Source organism: Pan troglodytes, chromosome 18 (assembly GCF_028858775.2).
Source record: "Pan troglodytes isolate AG18354 chromosome 18, NHGRI_mPanTro3-v2.0_pri, whole genome shotgun sequence".
NCBI lineage: Eukaryota > Metazoa > Chordata > Mammalia > Primates > Hominidae > Pan > Pan troglodytes.
Window position 1 is genome coordinate 47,853,943 of NC_072416.2, and position 20,364 is coordinate 47,874,306.

Sequence of the window (20,364 nt, forward strand, 5' to 3'; positions counted from 1 at the left end):
TCTGACCTCTTTTGTGACCACTATTATCTACTGAAAAGGACGAAACTGGCTTAGATCATTTTGGGGGGAAAAATCTGGTATTTATTTCTTTCCTTGTATAAATACTCTTTCCCCACCATCATGGAAAGAACCTACTAGATGCCCAGGCCTGGGAGAAATACCATGGAGATTTCAGAAGAACATCAGCATGTGTGGTCCCTGTACACGGCACATATAATGCCCTTAGACACCCAATGCCTCCAGGAAGGAGGGAGAGAAAGAGGATTATCAGGGCTGAGTCTACACTGCTCCCCATTGCATCCCTAGTACCCTGCAGATGCTCAGAACTTAGGGGTGGCTTTGGGAGAAAAAACATCAATCTGTGTGGCACACAGAGGAAGTGCCCAAATACCTCCCTGGGCAATCAACCATTGTTACATGAAGGCTTTCTGCCGGACAACAGAGGCTGATTAGAAGTCTTTGAGCCGGGCATTCTTTCACACACCTGTAATCCCAGTTCTTTGGGAGGCCAAGGTGGGCAGATCACTTGAGGTCAGGAGTTCGAGACCAGCCTGGCCAACATGGTGAAACCCCATCCCTACTGAAAATACAAAAATTATCTGGGCGTGGTGGTGTGCACCTGTAATCCCAGCTATTCAGGAGGCTGAGGCAGGAGAATCACTTGAACCCGGGAGGTGGAGGTTGCAGTGAGCTGAGATCGTGCCACTACACTCTAGCCTGTGTGACAGAGAAAGACTGTCTCAAAAAAAAAAAAAAAAAGAAAGAAAGAAAACAAAAGAAAGAAAGCTTGCCCACCCAACTAGGTCAAACACTCTTTCAGGGCAGAGCCCTCAATTTTGCTCTATACCCCTTTCACACAAGGGTGCCCACTGCCTGCCCAGTGAGTGCTGGTGACTGGAAAAGCTGGCAGGACACTGTCCAGAGGTCAGCAGTGGGCTCTAGACACACAGGGGAAAGAGCTGGTGAATTGAAATCCCAGCCTTACCTTGGGCAAGACAACCTTACCTATAAAATGAGAGGATAGTGTCCCTGGCACAGGGTGGTTGTAATCCATAAGACAATGTCACCATAGTGACCTGCCTCCATGATATGAAAGGGGCATGGAATCAGCTCATGCTGTAACACACCTAGCACGCAGCACTTTGCACATAGTAGGTGCTTGATCAATGTTCATTATAAAGTTTTGATTGTGGTTCCTTTTCAGTAATGGGTATGGCTGAGACTCTGCTGAGGGGGTGCTGACAAGGAAGTAAGCTCTTTTGCAAGGACCTGAACTAAGGCTAGAGAAGAGAGCAGGTAAGCAGCTTCCTGAGAGCCCCAGAACACAAGCACCTAGTTTTATTTGTTCCACCGTTCCCTGGATTCCTTCCCTAGGGCCTTCATATTGTGAGGGCTTAATTCACATTAGCTATTGTTAATGTTTGTAGGCAGAGCACACACAACAGCCACTCAATCAGTTTAGGTTCCTGGCCGTGGTTCACACCCATAATCTCAGCACTTTGTGAGGTTGACTGCTTGATCCCAGGCATTCAAGAGCAGCCTGGGCAACATAGAGAGACCCCCATCTCTAGAAAAATAAAAATGGCCAGGTGTGGTGGCTCACACTTGTAATCCCAGCATTTGGGAGGCCAAGGCAGGCGGATCTTTTGAGGTCAGGAGTTTGAGACCAGCCTGGCCAACATGGTGAAACCCATCTCTACTAAAAATACAAAAATTAGCTGGACATGGTGGTAGATACCTGTAATCCCAGGTACTCGGGAGGCAGAGGTTGCAGTGAGCTGAGATCATACTACTACACTCCAGCCTGGGTGACAGAGTGAGACTCTGTCTCAAAAATAAATGAATAAATAAATAAAAAATAAAAACCAAATTAGCCAGGTGTGGTGGTGTGTGCCTGTGGTTCCAGCTACTGAGAACCTGGGTGGAAGGATGGCTTGAACCCAAGAGTTCAAGGCTGCAGCGTGATATGATTGCTGGGTGACAAAGCAAGACCTTGTCTTTTAAAAAATAAAAAAGTTTAGGTTCCCTGGGTGGCCTTGGGCAAACCCTCTCAGTGCCTCAGTCTCCCCATTTGTGAAATCCCCCTGGTTCTCTGTCTGAATGAAGAAGCATATCTGGGCTTATTCCTACCCTCTGGCCCAACCAGCACCAGGCCACAGTTCAAAGCCTGAGGAGCAGAGGAAATTCAGGGAAAAGGCCACCAAAGGGAGGTTATGGGGCTTGGGCCCCATGGGGCTTCTGCTCCCATGGGAGCAGATGGGGCAGGACTCAGACCTCAGTGGACACAGCCCAGTGCAGTAATTCCCGGGGCTGCCGCTGCCTCCGCTGAGCGGCCCGGCCCCATCCTGGCCATGCGCTTTGGGACATGCCAGGGCCTGGCTTCCCAGGGGCCAGAGGGAGCTCCCGCAGGGGACTTCAAAAGCCCAAATGCCTTTCAGAAAGGAACTAAAACTTTCTGCTTAACCAAAGCCTCCACAGGAGAAGAACAGGCCTAGCCCTTTTCTTTTTAAGTCTCTTTATTTTCCAGCCGGCTGGCCTGGTCATTCTCTTTTTTTCCTATTATAAACGGTCCCAGCTGCAACACACAGGGAAAAAAAAAAAAAAAACCATCTCCCAGGCCTGGGCAGGGGCCGGTTGCAGCCACAGCCGCCTGGCTGGCCTCCTGCAGCAGACAAAGGCGGCTCTGGCCTCCGGCACCCACTGGGAGAGGCCCTGGAGCCCCTGCCCAGAGCCAAGACCACAGCAGGAGTAAGGGGAAGATTCGGGAAGTTTCTGCCTGCACTCCAAACCTTCTCCTGCCCCTGCGAGCAAAGCCACCATTTGGCCAAGCCAAGGACTTCTGGAGGGCCTGTTTGTCAAGGGCAGAAAATGAACAATTAGGTCCCCCTTACAAAAGCAACAGGATTCTGGGTCTAAAGGACCTGGAAGGGCCTTATGAGATGATCTAGCCTTGGATTAGAAAGATGGAGAAACTGATGTCTAGCAAGGAACAGATTTGCCCAAGGTCACATTGCCAGCTAATGGCAGAGCTGGCCTTGGAGCCAGTACTCTCAATTCCAAAACCAGATAACAAAGAAATGTTGGGGGAGGGAAGGCAGGTGAGGGAACTGAACATCCTGAAGTTGCTAGATGTTGGTGGGGGGTAGGTGTCAGGGTGTCATTGCTTTTAGTCCTGGGTGAGACCGACATCTGGTGATCTGAATGCAGACAGCCCGCTTTGAACTCAGCTCCTCTGCCTCCCAGCAAGTAATTTCATTTATCTGTGCCTCAGTTTCCTCATCTGTGAAAATGGGGGTATGCTCATATCTACCAGGTAGAGCTGCTGTAAGGATTAAAGGAGCCTATAGATAAAACACTTAGAATAGTGCTGAAGAAAGTGACATCTTACTATCACAAATGCTTTCTTCACCTAACCCATGTTTGCAACCTCCGGTGGGGGCCCTGCTGTGACAGCCACTGGGCCAGTGGTGGGCACCAGCTGGGCAAGGCAGAAAAGCCCCTGGTCTGATGGAACTGCCTGGTCATGGCGGGGGGAGTGGGGGATCACACTAACTGACACGCTGGCTTGTTAGCCCAGAGCCGGCACATAGCACACGCTAATCTTCCATTCTCCTAGTGGGAGGTTAGCAGGGACCACAAACTCAGCTGTCCCCAGCTGTCCCCAGATCCTAACTGACCAGGCAGGAGAAGGCAAGCAGGCTGGGATCTGCGTGGAGTCAAAGGGAGTGTGTTCCCTGCAAAGACGGGGGAAGCCACCCTGCAGTGCCCCTTACAGACTGTAACCATGTTTCTAAGTGGGACTAAGCCCCAGGCCCACAGTTTGCGACCTCCCCAGCCTGGTGAGTCTGGCTCATTCTCGTTGCCTGCCACGGTGCCAGGGAGGCAGGGGTGGTGCGTGAAGAAGAGGGAGCCCTTATTCTGGCGCTCTTGCGGTGTTCCATTCCCCGCCGCCCATTCCCACCCCAAGAGGCTCTCCAACTTCGCACCACCTCCCAGCGCTAGAAGCGGAGCGGCCCTGGGCATGGTCTGCGAGCTAGGGGTGCGGGGCCGGCGGGCCGCAGCCAGGTGCCCCTCGCTGCTCTTGGCTCCTGCACTCTCGCCAAGCCCCGTGAGCAGCGCGGCCCAGGCTCCCGCAGTGGCCCACAGGGACACTGCCTCCCGTGGGGCGCCAACCCGCCCTCAAAAAGCCAGCAAGCCCGAAAACAAACTCTCCTGATCTTTTGCCCTGGGAACCCCATGGACCTCACAGAAACCTTGTCTGAAGCAGGAGGTGGGAGGAAGAGGACCCAGATCCCCTGGGCTGGGGTAAGGACAGCCCCCTCCTTTCCACGCTTTTCTCCCAGCGCCCCACTTCCAAGGCCCGGCCCAATATCCTGCAGAGTGGTCTTCCTGTACCGTTTAAGTTCACGCCCATGATGCAGTCATTATCTCCATTTTTCGTGAGAAAATCGAGTCTCAGAGAGGCCATGTCACTGGTCCAAGGTCACACAGCCCTTAAGGAATAGAGCCGGGATGGAAATCAAGGCAAATCTTCCTCCAAAGCTGGAGGTGTTCGCCTGCCCAGCCAGTTAATTTCAGTTTCTGTAACTTGCCTGAAGCATAGTTGACATATTGATTTTAGATGGATGGACGTTTAGATAGACATATAAACAGATAGATAAAGATGGCATCTGGGAACCACAGACGATTATATCAGGTGTCAGGCTGGGGGCACAGCATGTCCTTCCTCTAAAACTCCATCAACCCCCAAATTCTTTTGTGTTCATGGTTAATTAGGAAAGATTTTGAACATGCAGAAAATAATAATAGCTGATACTTATGTGCACCTAATAGATATGAAAATGTTACATTTGTTGGGGAGTGGGGTGGTGGAGTGGGATGGGTTAGTTGATATGGACAACTGATGTTTTCTCAATCTTACTCAAATGTAGCTTCAAGTCAAATCACCTAGGTTCCCTGTACCCCTCCAACTAGACCTAAGCCCATTTAAGAATGCTGCTACAGGGGTCAGGGGCCTGCAGGGGTAACCAGCAGGGGGTCAGGGGCCTGCAGGGGTAACCAGCAGGGCTGGGAAAGCCTCCAGTGTTAGGTATTCATCGAAGCTGCAGGGGCCTTGACTGAAATATCAGATCTTGAACATACCACCCTCAGGAGAAAGGCCCTATGAACAGACAGCGGAGATAGCAAGGGTCCTGATTTACAGGGGTGCAACCTGAGGCTGGAAAACGACTTGTCTGGGGCCAAAGATTCCGCCCTTTCTTTCTCTTCTCCACCCCTGCTTCCCTGTTTCCCCCTTGCTTCCCTTGGAAGAGTAGATGCAGAAAAGAAGGGGGCACCTGTTGAGGGAGGGGCCCTGGAAGACGAAACTCCTGGCAAGAGGGAAGGAGCCAGGCTATGCCTGGCTTCCAGGGAAGAAGGCTGCAGGGCCCTGGGGGTCAGCTGCCCTGCCTGCTTCATGGGGCTTCAGGGCTCTGTTGGCCCCTGCAGAGATGCTGAGCGGGGATACCCAGCAGAGCATCTGGAAATTGGGAGGGGGGTGTTCACAGGCACCCTCAGGAACGACAGACAGGCAACATGTCAGGCAGGTTTGTATCCCTAGACATGAGGAAGGGGCCGCCTGCCACCATGGGACGTCCACCTGGGTCAGGTGGTAGATGGTGACTCTCAAGCATAAGACCCTCCGTCTCTTTCTTTGGACACTCCCCGCACACACACACTTTTTGGGGGTCATTCTTCTATGAATATATCTGTCCAGCTAGCCTCAAGGTTTGGGAATCTGGAACCAGAAATGCAGAACCCTCTCCTGGGCAGGTCCCTGGACTCACTTGAACTCTCAGAGAAGCCACAGAGTCAAAGCAGTGAGATGATAGCAACAAGAAGAATACTAAGAATAACAATTTAGGAATTTTTCTGTTGCAAATGATTTTTTTAAAAAGATCTGGCTTAAACAAAAACTGTGTGGTTCCAGATTCAGGCTTGAGAGGATCCAGATATTCAAATCATATCACAAAGGACACCATCTCTCCATCATTCAGCCTGGTTCTCCTGCATAGTGGCTTCATTCTCAGACTCCACACAGTAACAGCATGGCTGCCAGGGTCCAGCTGTCCTGACAGTTTCAAGGTCAATGAGAAAGAGTCGGCCAGATGTGGTGGCTCATGCCTGTAATCCCAGCACTCTGGGAGGCCAAAGTGGAATGACTGCTTGAGCCTAGGAGTTTGAGACCAGCCTGGACGACATAAAGAGACCCCATCTCTACAAAAAATAAAAAATAAAAATAAAAATTAGCCGGGCATGGTGGTGTGTGTCTGTAGTCCCAGCTACTCAAAAGGCTGAGGTAGGAGGATGGCTTGAGCCCAGGAGGTTGAGGCTGCAGTAAGCTACGATTTAGCCACTGCACTCCAGCCTGGGTGACAGAGCAATTCCCCGCCTCAAAAAAGAAAAGAAAGAGTGAGCCTCTTTCTTCAACTGTTTTTTGTTTTTTGTTTTTTTCTTTGAGATGGAGTCTCGCTCTGTCACCCAGGCTGGAGAGCAATGGCGTGATCTCAGCTCATTGCAACCTGTGCCCCCCAGGTTCAAGTGATTCTCCTACCTCAGCCTCCCGAGTAGCTGGGATTACAGGCATGTGCCACCATGCCCGGCTAATTTTTGTATTTTTTGTAGAGTCGGGGTTTCACCATGTTGGCCAGGCTGGTTATAAGCCTGGCCATTAGATTATAAGCTCCATGAGGACAGGGACTTCTTGAATCTTATTCACGGCTCTGTCCTCTGTACCTAGAGCAAACCTAGAACAGCAAAGGCACTGAAACAATTTTTTATTGGAAAGAACACAATTTTACCCTCCCAGAAGCAGAAAATGTGGAGGTGGAGGGAGCAGACAGTTGTTCTCACGCTCTGACCAGCTCACCCAAGATAAAAACAATGTTATCCTTGGTCCCTGTCACTAGCTTCTCATTGTTTATATGCAAATTTGCTTTTGCACATTTACAATAGTATCTTGTATAAGACATTAGGTTACATGTTTTCAGTTAACATTATGCAGTAGATACTTTTCCATTTGGGTTGTAGACCAAGCTGTTTTCCCCCTTACTTATCTAGCCTTTCCCACTCCTCACTTCCAAGGCCAGCAGCCTGGTTTCCATGCTCACAGGTCATACACAAACAGAAGTACCTGTATGGGAAGGGGTTGGGCTGGTACTAGCGTGATAAGGTGCTTCACACTGAAGAGGCTGGTCACTTGCCCACCTCTGGCTCTCCGCACTGGACTTAACTACACATCCTAGAAGCCCTTCCAGGCACTTGGAATAGTGCTAACTAGGGCGGGCGCGGTGGCTCATGCCTGTAATCCCGGCACTTTGGAAGGCCAAGGCGGGCGGATCACAAGGTCAGGAGTTTGAGACGAGACTGGCCAATATGGTAAAACCCTGTCTCTACTAAAACCACAAAAATTAGCCGGGCGTGGTGGTGGGCACCTGTCATCCCAGCTACTTGGGAGGCTGAGACAGGAGAATCACTTGAACCCGAGAGGCGGAGGTTGCAGTGAGCTGAGATTGCACCACTACACTCCAGCCTGCGTGACAGAGAAAGACTCCATCTCAAAAAAAGAAAGAAAGAAATAGTGCTAACTCATCATTTTTTCATGGCCACATAATACTGCACATGTGAATGTATCACAATTAAACTTTTCATCTTGGGTATAAATGTTTCCATGCTTTTGTTCCTTCATAAAAACACTTTAAGGGCTGGGCATTGTGGCTCACATCTGTAATCCCAGCATTTTGGGAGGTTGAGATCAGAGGATAGCTTGAGCATAGGAGTTCAAGATCAGCCTGAGCAACACAGCAAGACCCCATCTCTACAAAAAGTTTAAAAATTAGTGGGACATGCTGACATGTGCTTGTAGTTCCACTTACTCAGGAGGCTAGGGCCACAGGGTGGCTTGAGCCCAGTTCGAGGCTTCAGGCATTTCACTCCACTCCAGCCTGGGTAACAGAGTAAGACCCTGTCTCAAACATACACACACACACACACACACACACACACACAGACACACACACACTTTAATAAGTATCCTGGTATATTTACCCTTAAGTCTCAGGATGGAATCTCAGGAGTGCGACTGCCGGACAAAGGGTATGTTTTTTGGTTTGTATGGTTTTGTTTATACAGGTTGAATATACCTAATCTGAAAATCCAAAGTCCAAAATGCTTCAAAATCCAAAACCTTTTTTTTTTTTTTTTTTTTTTTTTTTTTTTTTTTTTTGAGACGGAGTCTCGCTCTGTCACCCAGACTGGAGTGCAGTGGCGCGATCTCCACTCACTCCAAGCTCCGCCTCCCGGGTTTACGTCATTCTCCCGCTTCAGCCTCCCGAGTAGCTAGGACTACAGGCGCCCGCCACCACGCCCGGCTAATTTTTTTGTACTTTTAGTAGAGACGGGGTTTCACCGTGTTCGCCAGGATGGTCTCGATCTGCTGACCTCGTGATCCACCTGCCTTGGACTCCCAAAGTGTTGGGATTACAGGCGTGAGCCACCGCACCCAGCCAATCCAAAACTTTTTGAGTGCTGACATGATTCACAAAGAAAATGCTCATTGAGGCATTTCAGATTTCAGATTTTTGAGTTAGAGATGTTTAACTGGTAAATATAATGCAGATATTCCAAAATCTGGAAAAAAAAAAGAAATCTGAAACATTTTTGGTTCCAAGCATTTCAGATAAGGGCTACTCAACCTGAATTAATATATACTGCCAAGTTTCTTTTCCCCTCAAAGCCATAACAATTCCTATTTGCACCAACTATATATGACAGTGCCTTCTCCCCCAGATTCCCCCAGGACTATCACCCATTTTATTTTTGCTGATCTCATGGCATACTAGTGGTATTTTATGTGGCTCTAATTTGCATTTTTCTGGACCAAGAGTCATATTGAGTTTCTTTTCATGCATTTTTGGCTATTTGAGTTTCCTCTTCTGCAAAACACATGGTTGTATCCTTAGCTCGTTTTAGGATGTGGTCAATCCAGAAGAGCACTCTGACTATGCACTTACCTCAGTGCATCAGAGTTATTTATGTTCCAGAAGGCTGTGAGCTCCAACCGGCAGGGGCTGTATCTTATTCCTCCTGCACTAGCACCAGCACCAAGCTCAGCACCTTGCACACAGGATTTCAGGAAGCACTGAATGAAGAAAGGAGCCTCTGGCAGCCCTGGGATGCCCCAGCAGGCCCAATCACCAGGGCAGGCTGCTGGGGGATCTGAGCACATTCTCACACTGAGGGTTATGTGTTATTTCTCCCAGCCCATGGTCACCCCTTGCTAGGACCTTTGAAGAGCTCCTTGGCAAAGCCAAGTGGAATCTCATCATGGCAAGTGCCCCCAGTGAACCTGGGGCTCCTCTGCCTCCTCTCTCTTCTTTCCCCCAGGACAGGAAGATCCAAAGCCAACAACCCCTTGGCCATGGAGCACCCTCTCCCCAGAAGTTCAGGGAATCCATTCCCTCTCTCTCTCTTTTTTTTTTTTTTTTTTTTTTTTTGAGTCTCACTCTGTCGGCCAGGCTGGAATGCAGTGGCACCATCTCACTCAATTCACTGCACCCTCCACCTCCTGGGTTCAAGCGATTCTCCTGCCTCAGCCTCCCAAGTAGCTGGGATTACAGGTGTGTGCCATCATGCCCAGCTAATTTTTGTATTTTTAGTAGAGACAGAGTTTTGCCATGTTGGCCAGGCTGGTCTTGAACTCCTGACCTCAAGTGACCTGCCCACCTTGGCCTCCCAAAGTGCTGTGATTGTGGGTGTGAGCCACTGCGACTGGCCCCAAGGAAGCCATTCTCAAACTCCTTCCAGCCACTTCACTGCCTGCTGTGAGTCTGCCAGAGGGGGAGGGAAGGAATGAAGACCCCCCACCAAGTGATGACACCAAGTTGTCCCTCCCTAGGGTGTGATTTGGCTGGATAGAAAGGATCTGGTTTGGACCATGTGAGTGCCTCACCTAAAGCAAGGCCAGACTCAGCAGGAGCAGCTTCCCTGTGGCCAGTCTGATTTTTGGTCCCGCTTAAGGAGACTGAGGGGTTGGGGGTGGGCAAATTCCTTCTTCTGATCTCCGAACGAGCATCTGCTTGAATCACTACAGACCCCCATGCCAAGCTCAGGAACATTGGAGCCTCTGCCTCACAACTGCCTGGGGCCAAACTCATTCATGCAACAAATACTTATTGGGCATCTATTATGTTCCAGGCAGAGTTCCAGGCACTAGGGATACATTAATGATCCAACAGGCAAAAATCTCTGCACTCTTGCAGCTGACCTTGTCCAGCAGGGCTTGACAAATTTTTTCTCTAAAGGCCAGAGAGTAAACATTTTTGGCTTTTCAGGCCATAAGGTCTCTGTTGAACTGACTTAACTGCCTTTGTAGTGTGAAAACACGCATGCATGGGTGTGGCTGTGTTCCAATAAAACTTTATTTATGGACACTGAAATTTGAATTCTGTATAATGTTCATGTATCCTGAAATATGAGTGTTTCTTTTTCTCTTCCCCAACCATTAAAAATTTGTAAAGCACTCTTAGCTCAAGGGAGGGCTGTATAAAAACAGGTGGTGCCAACCTCTGTTCTAGAGGGATAATAAAAACTGAAACTTACACAGCACTTATATGTGCCAGGTACTGTTCCAGTGCTTATGTAAATTGACTCATTCAATCCTTACACAAACCCTGGGAGGCGTGCAATCATTGCTGGCCCCACTTTACAGAGAAGGCAAGAGGCACACAGAAATTGACATAAAGTTATATTATTAGAAAATTGTGGGGCCAGGATTTGCATCCAGATCCAAAGTGTATGGTTTTATACACTATTCTATACCTTTGCCTCCAAAAAACCCAACAAAATCATAAACAGCTGTCTTTGTTTCTTTGGTTTTTTTTTTTTTTTTTTTTTTTGAGATGGAGTCTTGCTCTGTTGCCCAGGCTGGAGCACAGTGGCACGATCTTGGCTCACCACAACCTCCGCCTCCCAGGTTCAAGTGATTCTCCTCCCTCAGTCTCCAGAGTAGCTGGGACTACAGGCACGTACCACCACGCCCGGCTAATTTTTGTATTTTTAGTAGAAACAGGGTTTCACTATGTTGGCCAGGCTACTCTCGAACTGACCTCGTGATTTTCCCACCTCGGGCTCCCAAAGTGCTGAGATTACAGGCGTGAGCCACCGCGCCCAGTCCAGCTGTCTTTGTTTAATATCTATTATGCCCAGATACTCCGAGGCACTAAATGTACAATAAAAGAAATAGACGCAAACAGCCTTATAAGACCTATGACCCACTTCACAGTGGTCAGCTCAAGGAGAGGACACCCCTTCCCTGGGCCACTCTGCTCCCCTGCTCTCAGTTTCCTTGCCTTGCCCACCTTCCCTACAGTGCCCTCCAAACACCCTGTTCCACAGCCTTCCACATGCTGGCTAAGTTGCAACTTGAATTCCAAAACCAGAATGATGTCGGCATCATTGTAACACACCCAGATATTTGAGGAAGAAGATTCAAAGCTAAACAGCCCAGGAAGGAGACAAAGACTAGGGAGGTTTCCAGGGCCTGAGAAAGCCTTTTGTGGGTAGGGCTGTGGTACAGGCACGGGGAGGTGGACTCTAAAAGAACCACTTCTTTGGTGTACCTCCCTCTGTTCTCCCCTCTCTCCCAATGCTAGCAAGGCCTCCGGGTCTTTAAGAGGGGAAGGGGGAAGCAGGTGAACGCTTCTCGACTTCCAGAACATGGGGGAAAATGCTTCTGGCATTAAACAAAGCCTTTTTATATTTAATGCCAGCCCGGGATTTTCAGAAAACTTTCCCCAAGAGTCACTGAATGTGTGTGCACAAAAAATTACACACCAGTGTCTAAGCAGAGTTGGATGCAGAAACACGCACTTGTGCACGCTGAAACATCCAGCTGGGTCCACGCAGCCGCGGCTGCCCGCGAACCGCGTGTTCATCTGCGTGCTCGCACGCTCGGCGGGACTTGTTGCACGCTCGGGTGCAGCCCGGGCTGGGGGAGTAGGCTCCACCAGGAATTCCAGAGCCACGGGGGGTGGGAGGAGAAGGAAGCCGTCGCAGCGGGGGTGGGAGGAAGGAGAGGGGAGGAGGGCGAGAGAAGAGGGAGCCCCCAAGCTGGAAGAACAGGGCGCAGGCCCGAGGCCGGGGGCTCCGAGGCCCCGGTCCCCAACTGAGGAGCCGCCCAGCTGGCCGAGTAGGGGAGGACCGGGCGGCGGGAGGCAAGAGTGAGATCAGAGGGTCGAGGGGCCAGCCCAGGGGGCGGGAGGGGGCAGGGACACAGGAGGGAGCTGGGCAGGGGCCGCTTAAGGGTCAGGGTGCGGCGTGGCGGGCGAGGGGCGGGAACGGCTGGCTAGGGTTGTTCCCAGGGCAAGCAGCTGGAGACCCGCCCCGGGAGGCGTCTGAGAGGGCCGGGAGGACCAGCGGTCAGCGCGGGAGCTCGGGCGCCCCCTGCCGCCAGGCCTGGGCATGGGCCCCGCAGGCCTTGGAGATCCTCTCCAGCCGGGATCCGAGAACCCAAAGCCCCGCAAACTGCGCAGGCCCAGTAGGGGCTCGCAAACTGGGGGCCCCAGGGTTCTCACTGGCCAGCATACTTGTGTAGAACTTTGTTTTTTCTTTTTGGAGACAGGGTCTCACTCTGCCGCCCAGGCTGCAGTGCAGTGGCACAAACACAGCTGACTGCAGCCTTGACTTCCCTGCCTCAAGCCATCCTCCCACCTCAGCCTCCTGAGTAGCTGGGATTACAGGCGCACGCCACCACGCCCGGCGTTTTTTTGTTTGTTTGTTTGTTTGTGTTTTGTTTTTTGGGTTTTTTGTTTGTTTGTTTTACAGGCAGGGTCTCCCTATGTTGCCCAGGCTGGTCTTGAACTCCTGAGCTCAAGCGATCCTCCCACCTCGGCCTCCCAAAGTGTTGGGATTACAGGCATGAGCCACCGCACCTGGCCTGTTTTGTTTTTTGTTTTTTAACGTGAGTCCCAGTCTTTGTAGCTGGAGCCTGGGCTCTTTAGGTCACCACATCATTCCCCACACACCCCGCTGTAAACCCAGCCCTTCTTTCAGTCGCTCACCCAGCCCCTGAAGGCATCCCCTGCTCTAATCTTGGGAGTCAGATACACCTAGGTCCTGGGTTCCAAAACGAGCTGGGCTCCTCTCAGACTGTGTCTCCCTGAGGGAGCACCATCGGTCAAATGGGCCAATTATACTTACTCTCTCAGGCTGCCTGGGGGTTTCCCAGGGAAACACAGGTAGAAGCTTCGCCTTGAGTCAGTGCCTCCCCTCAAATAAATTGGGGTGAATATTGGGCATTCACAATGAAGACAGGCCCAGCCAATATGATATTCAAGAAAGCAGGTGATGCTGAGACTCAGAGCAGAGAACATTAAACCTCACAGCTGGCCAGAGGCAGAGGTGGCGCCCAGACTCACATGCTCCAGCCCCCAACCTGGGGAAACTTTCCACTGTCTCAGTCCTGAAAGCCAAAGGGTTTGTTTTCCAAAGCCAGGTTCAAGCATCTAAGTCAAAAGCAGCTTCCAATTGCTTTCCATCCTCACTTCACTGGGCACCTTTTTAATGTGCCAAGCCCTTTACCTAAGAGAATGCTGCCTATATGCCCACTGCCCCACTGCTCAGATAGCTAAGACAAGGCTCAGTGACGGAACCTACCCCAGCCACCCAGCCACCCAGCCAGCCCAGGATTCAGCCCTTCAGCTGCGCCTCAAGTTCCTCAAGATGCTCCACCCCTGGCCAGTAAGTCAGCATTCTGGGGGGAAGTGGAGAGTTAGCTTTTTTTTTTTCCCCTAATCCCCAGGTAATTACAATGTGTACCCCTGGTGAGAACCACAGTACTGAATGTCAGGCAGAAATGTTCCAGTCTGGAGTTAGCAAGCGGTGGTCCCTGGGCCCAGCCTGGCTTACTGGCACGTATCCTTAAATCCCCAGAGTAGTTCATAAAATTGTGAATTCATTACTAGCAGGTAAAAGTCAGGAAATTTCTTTTTTTTTTTTTATACTCTAAGTTCTAGGGTACGTGCAGGTTTATTACATATGTATACATGTGCCATGTTGGTGTGCTGCACCCATTAGCTAGTCATTTACATTAGGTATACCTCCTAATGCTATCCCTCCCCCCTCCCCCAACCCATGACAGGCCCCAGTGGATGGTGTTCCCCACCCTGTGTCCAGGTGTTCTCATTGTTCAATTCCCACCTATGAGTGAGAACATGCGGTGTTTGGTTTTCTGTCCTTGCGATAATTTGCTCAGAATGATGGCTTCCAGCTTCATCCATGTCCCTACAAAGGACATGAACTCATCCTTTTTTATGGCTGCATAGTATTCCATGGTGTATATGTGCCACATTTTCTTAATCCAGTCTATCATTGATGGACATTTGGGTTGGTTCCAAGTCTTTGCTATTGTGAATAGTGCCACAATAAACATACGTGTGCATGTGTCTTTATAGCAGCATGATTTGTCATCCTTTGGGTATATACCCAGTAATGGGATGGCTGGGTCAAATGGTATTTCTAGTTCTAGATCCTTGAGGAATCACCACACTCTCTGCCACAGTGTTTGAACTAGTTTACAGTCCCACCAACAGTGTAAAAGTGTTCCTATTTCTCCACATCCTCTCCAGCACCTGTTGTTTCCAAAAGTCTGGAAATTTCACACCGAAATCTGGATTTCTGATTTTTTCTCCAACAGTTGGAGAACCAGAAGACACTGATTACTGACTTATGTTCCCTTTCGCTGTGTAGACAGGGACACTCAGGGCAGAGAGGGGCAAGGTGTGTCCAGATACTCCCAGGTCGGATTCCAGGTACAGAACTGGAACTCGGAAATACCCAGGTTTCCCAACTCTGGGTCCTGTGCTCATTTTTGACCCATGCAACTACCAACTGCCACTGAATCATTTTGAGATGAACCCCCCTGTAAAGAACACCCCCTTCCCGAGACAAGCAGGAGTGGTGCCTCTGTATGTCACCTAGGAAAGCCCCACGCCCAGCAAGCCCAATGGCCTCCACTGCCACATACCGTTTCCTGCTTCAGAAACTTGCAGCAGGACATGTAACTCAGAGCCAAGAGGGTGCAGCACATGAGGCCACATCTACATGGACACTTTAAACATCCTAATACCTGCAGTTGGGTGCACTATGCTAGCTATTGGGAGCTATCAGGGGTCAGAGTGGAAGTCCACGGGTAGAAGGGGATATTCTGGGGCAAGAGGCAGGACAGACACCAAGGAAACAGATACCCAGGTGAAAACAGCCACCTTGATTCACACTCTCAGCCCCTTGGGATGACAGAGGAGGCAGGGATCTCTTTCTCCCCGTTCTACAGTAGGGCAAATTGAGGATGGAACAGTCTTAGAAAGCAGAAGGGGAGAGCTGAGAGGGACCTTGGGATCTGAACTTGTGCATGAGTGGCAGATGTGTTTCATTTCACATGCCACCTGTGATTGACTGGTATTGCCTGCCCCAGACATTGGGGGACAACCAGTTTCCAAGCGGGCCCAGTGAAAAAGAGGACCAAGATCTGTTGGTCTACAGCCACGGGCTGGGGAGGGTGAATGGGCAGGGAGATAGGAAAGTATTTCAAGCCGAGAGGATGCGCCAAGGCCTGCAGGGCCCACAGAGACTGGCACATTTGAGGAGAAACAGCATGGCCTGGGGGGGGCAGGAAGGGGGTCAGATGGGGCAGACCATGGGGCCAGTTGAGAAGCTTTGGTTCATCCTATTAATGGGAGCAGTACAAAACCACTTAAAAGGATTTTAGGGGGTAAGCAGCAACTGAGGACAGAGAGTTCCTGTAGGCTGCAGAGATAGGGCAAGACCAGTGAGAGGCTGTCCCAGCTGCCAGATGAGAGACGATGGTGCTAGGACAGGGTGGCCAGATGGGTGCGGAGACCCAGAGACCTCCTAGCCCAGCACTGGCCAGATGACAAAGGCCTGTGGGTGGCCAGCTGGGAGCAAGAGCTTCTAGTCTCATAAGTCAGATTGGGAGCTGCTTAACCCTTTCTTGGTCCCTGGCTCTTTAAAACAAACAAACAACAGCTCAGATGCCCATGGCCAAAGTGAGTGAGGCGGTAAGGGGTACACCTGGAGCCACCCAGCGTGTTTTGCTGTTTTAGTCTGTGGTCTAAAGAACCATGGACCCACCCCTCCAGCCTTAGCAGGTAGAGGGGCTGACAGTGGGCCCTCCAAGCTGACGGGATCTGCTGGATTTTCTCGCCTCTGCCATAAACCACCCACCTTCTCATTATGGCATGCAGAGGATGCAGGAAGTGTGGACTAGACACCGCTTACCAGGTGGAGACGATATGGAGCAAGGACATTCGTTTCTGGACATAAGTTGTTGTTGTTGTTGCTGTTGAGACAGGGTCTCGTTCTGTTGCCCAGGCTAGAAGGCAGTGGCGCCATCATAGCTCACTGTAGTCTCAATCTCCTGGGCTCAAACAATCCTCCCACCTCAGCCTCCCAAGTAGCTGGGACTACAGGCACATGCCACCACACTGGCTAATTTTTTAAATTTTTTGTAGAGACAGGGTGTTGCTATATTGCCCAGGCTAGTCTCGAACTTCTGAACTCAAGCGATCCCCCTGCCTTGACCTCCCAAAGTGGTGCGATTACAGGGCATGAGCTACCACCCCTGGCTGGACATAGATCTTTCCAGAGAGGGCCACAGGTCTCCCAAGATGTCCCTCACAGCCCTCCTTGTCATCTGGGACTCGGCTCATGGAGCGGTTTTCCGATGTATGTGGCTGTTACTGCAGCCCGTGTGGTGCTGCGGCAGCATTTGTAGAGGCCAGCACAGGCCTATACCCCGCAGAAACACCACGCAGGGTCATGGTCCCCTCCCACAGCCCCAGACAAGTCCCATCTCCCTCCTGGAGCTCCTTGGTGTGGGGAGCCAGAGGACCAGACCTGAGGTTGTCGGAAGGGCAGGGGTCTCCTCCCTATTCTGCCCTGTGTATCCTTGGGCAAGTGACTCCTCTCTCTGAACCTCACATCCCCTGCTCTGCCCAATGCTCATGGCTGCAGGGAGTATTCGAGGCAGAAATGAATGCAGAGGGTAAGGCCTGGAGATAACCTCAGGCTGAGTGCAACTTGAACGTGGTTCCCAAACAAACATCCAGAGCCCTGTGTTCAGAGCTGGGGCTGCTCCGGTCCCAAGGAGAGGCTCGAGGAAGCAGAGGAGGCAGACCCCAAACAGATCTTGACCGCGTCGTGGCCAGCTGCAGTCCAGGAGTATGGCAGGCTAAGTCACAGAGGTGGCCGCTATGTGCCTGGGAAGCAGAGCAGGAGGCAGTGGGGCAGCATAGTTGAGTTCATTTGCAGTCAGCCTTGTTTGGGCTCGAATGTGGCCCCACTGCTTGCTAGCTGTGTGACCTTGAGCAAGTTACTTATCTTCTCAGAACCTCCATTTCTACATCTGTGAAATAAGAAAAATAAAAGCCAACACTTAGTGAGCACCAACCATGTTCCAGGAACTTCTCTAAATCCTTTTTAAGCCTAAATCATTCCTTAAAACTACCCTGGGGTATGGTACTACTCCCGCCCTGGAGAACAGATGAAGGAACGAAGGCCCAAAGAGGCAAAGTAATTTCACCAGGCCACACAGCTGGCAGGTGGCAGAGCCAGGCTAGCCACAAAGTCCCTGATCCCTAGGGTTAGTGAGGATCATGAATGGTGACACGTGGATCAGGCTTGTCACTATGGCTGGCACCTGGTTAGCCTGCAGTGTGTCTTGGCTGGTGTTATTGCTGTGAGGGTGGCTGCATTTGTTTCTAGGGCTGCCATAACAAAGTACTGCAGACTGCACAGCTTCGGCATGAGAAATTTACTTTCTCACGATTTTGGAGGCCGTAAGTCCATGGGCAAGATACTGTCAGCAGGGTGGTTTCTTGCGGGAGCTCTCTTCTTGGCTTGTAGAGGCTGTCCTCTCCCCAGCCTGCGTGGTCTTCCCTGAGCACGAGTCTATGTCCTCATCTCTTTTTTCTCTCTCTCTCTCTCTCTTTTGAGACAGGGTCTTGCTCTGTCACCCAGGCTGGAGTGCAGGGGTGCAATCTTGGCTCACTGCAACCTCCACCTCCAGGGATCAAGCCATTCTCCCACCTCAGCCTCACGAGTAGCTGGGAGTACAGGCATGCGTCACCACGCCCGGCTAATTTTTGTACTTTTTGGTAGAGATGGGGTTTTGCCATGTTGGCTAGGCTGGTCTTTAATTCCTTATTGCAGGAGGATCTGCCTGCCTTGGCCTCCTAAAGTGCTGGGATTACAGGCGTGAGCCACTGTGCCCCACCTGTGTGCCCTCATCTCTTTTTATAAGGCTGGTAGACATACTGAATGAGGACCAAACCTAATGACCCCTTTTTAACTTCACGACCTCTTTAAAGGCCCTGCCACCAAATACATTCTGAGGTGCTGGGGGTTAGGGCTTCAACACATGAAATTTAGGGCGACACAGTTCAGCCCCTAACAGTGGGAGAGGGGGTTGCCTGTTACCATGGCAGGGCTGGAAACAGAACAGGCTGGAGGAGAGATGGTGGCTGCCCAGACGCTCCCTACCCTGAATGCCTGGCCATCAGCGCCCCTGAGCCCTGGTCAGTGGGAAGAGGGTCAGGGCAGGCTTGGGCTCTGGAACTGGGTCAGGGTTACCTCCATGAGGATGGAAGCTGCAGGGCAGAGCCCCCTTTTCCAGCTTTTACACACTCAGGCCATCACTGGGGCTCTGTGCCCCAGCACTTTGGGGACAGTCTCCCCAGGCCCTGTGTGGATGAGGGCGTTGTGTCCAGAGCCAGAGAGGGCACCTGGGCCCCAAATACCATCTGGACAGCTCGCCAATCATCCTTCCTCCTGCCCAGATGGACCACGAACATGCTTCACCGGGTTGGGAAGCTGCCTCCAGCTCACGCTCCTCAGGAAGGCTTTTTTTATTTTTTAAGAGTCTGGGTTTCACTCTGTGGCCCAGGCTGGAATGCAGTGGTGCCTTCATGGCTCGTTGTAGCCTCAAACTCCTGGGCTCAAGTGATGCTCCCACCCCAGCCTCCCAAGTAGCTGAGATTACAGGTATATGCCACCACACCCGGCTAATTTTTTTATTTTTATTTTTCAGAGATGGGGTCTGGTTATGTTGCCCCGACTGTTCCCAAACTCCCGGCCTCAAGCTATCTCCTGTCTCAGCCCCCAGGGTGCCGGGATTACAGGCGTGAGCCACCACACGCAGCTCAGGAAAGCTTTCTTAAACCTCCTCCTCAGAAATTCTGCCTAGAAAGAAACAATGACATGAAAAGATTCCATAAACACACTCAGGGATTCAGGGCTCTTCAGCATTCATTTTTTTTCTTGGCCTCACACGTGGCTGAGTTTGGCCGGCCCTGGAATGTGCACCGACCCCAGTCCCAGGACCCCACCAGCCACAGTGCCAATATTAAAACCTTCCAGGATGCAAATCCTGAAGCCACGAACAAAGCCAGGCCTGAGTTCATCCTAGCAGGACGGGGCTTCCCACTGGCTGTCAGCGACCCCTCCTCCCAAAGTTGTCCTAGTCCCCTCCAGCTTGTGGCCACCACCCCAGTGCCCCCCCCCGACCCCCAAACCCGGCATTGCTCTCACACTAACTGCAATTTGCCTCCTAGGTGACCCTTTGTCTTGTTCCTCTCCTGTGGATTGGCCACAAAACAGCCAGAGGGACCTTTGCACCATAGGTTCCTGCTCATATCTGATCATATCACTCTGGTGTGATGATGCAATTGTTGCCAGAGGAGGAGGACGCTGGTTGGTGAAATGCCTGTCCTTTTTTTTTTTTTTTTTTGCCTTCTCCATATCCGGTCAACTTTCTTTTGTCCCCTTTTTCTTACCTGATGCAGTGGTCAGGACCAGGGCTGAAACTCCAAGTACTGGATGCTGGGATGATTCCTAGGCAATAAACTGTAACTGTTTTTAAACTTTGTTGGAATTCCTAAGGGCCTGAGGGGGCGTGTTGTGCCTTCACACCCTCTGGCAAAATCGGGGTTCACAGTGAAAGCAGCTATATTGACTGGTGCTAAAAATAACCAACTAACTCCACACCTGGGTAACCTTACTTTATCTGAATGGGAGTGGACTCAGGGGGAGGTGCTTACTGGACTAGCTCTACTGCCTGCAATCTGGATGAGCACGGTGGCCAAAAATAATGTCCCTTCCACAGAGGGAAAAGCTTGGGCATAAATGGAGAGAAGGAGAAAAAGTAGCTGAGGATAAAGGAAGGAAGGAAGGGGTTACATAGTGAGGGAAATCCAATATACTCTAACATCTTGAAAGAGGCACACAGCAAGAAACGAAAGTGTATCTTAGCTC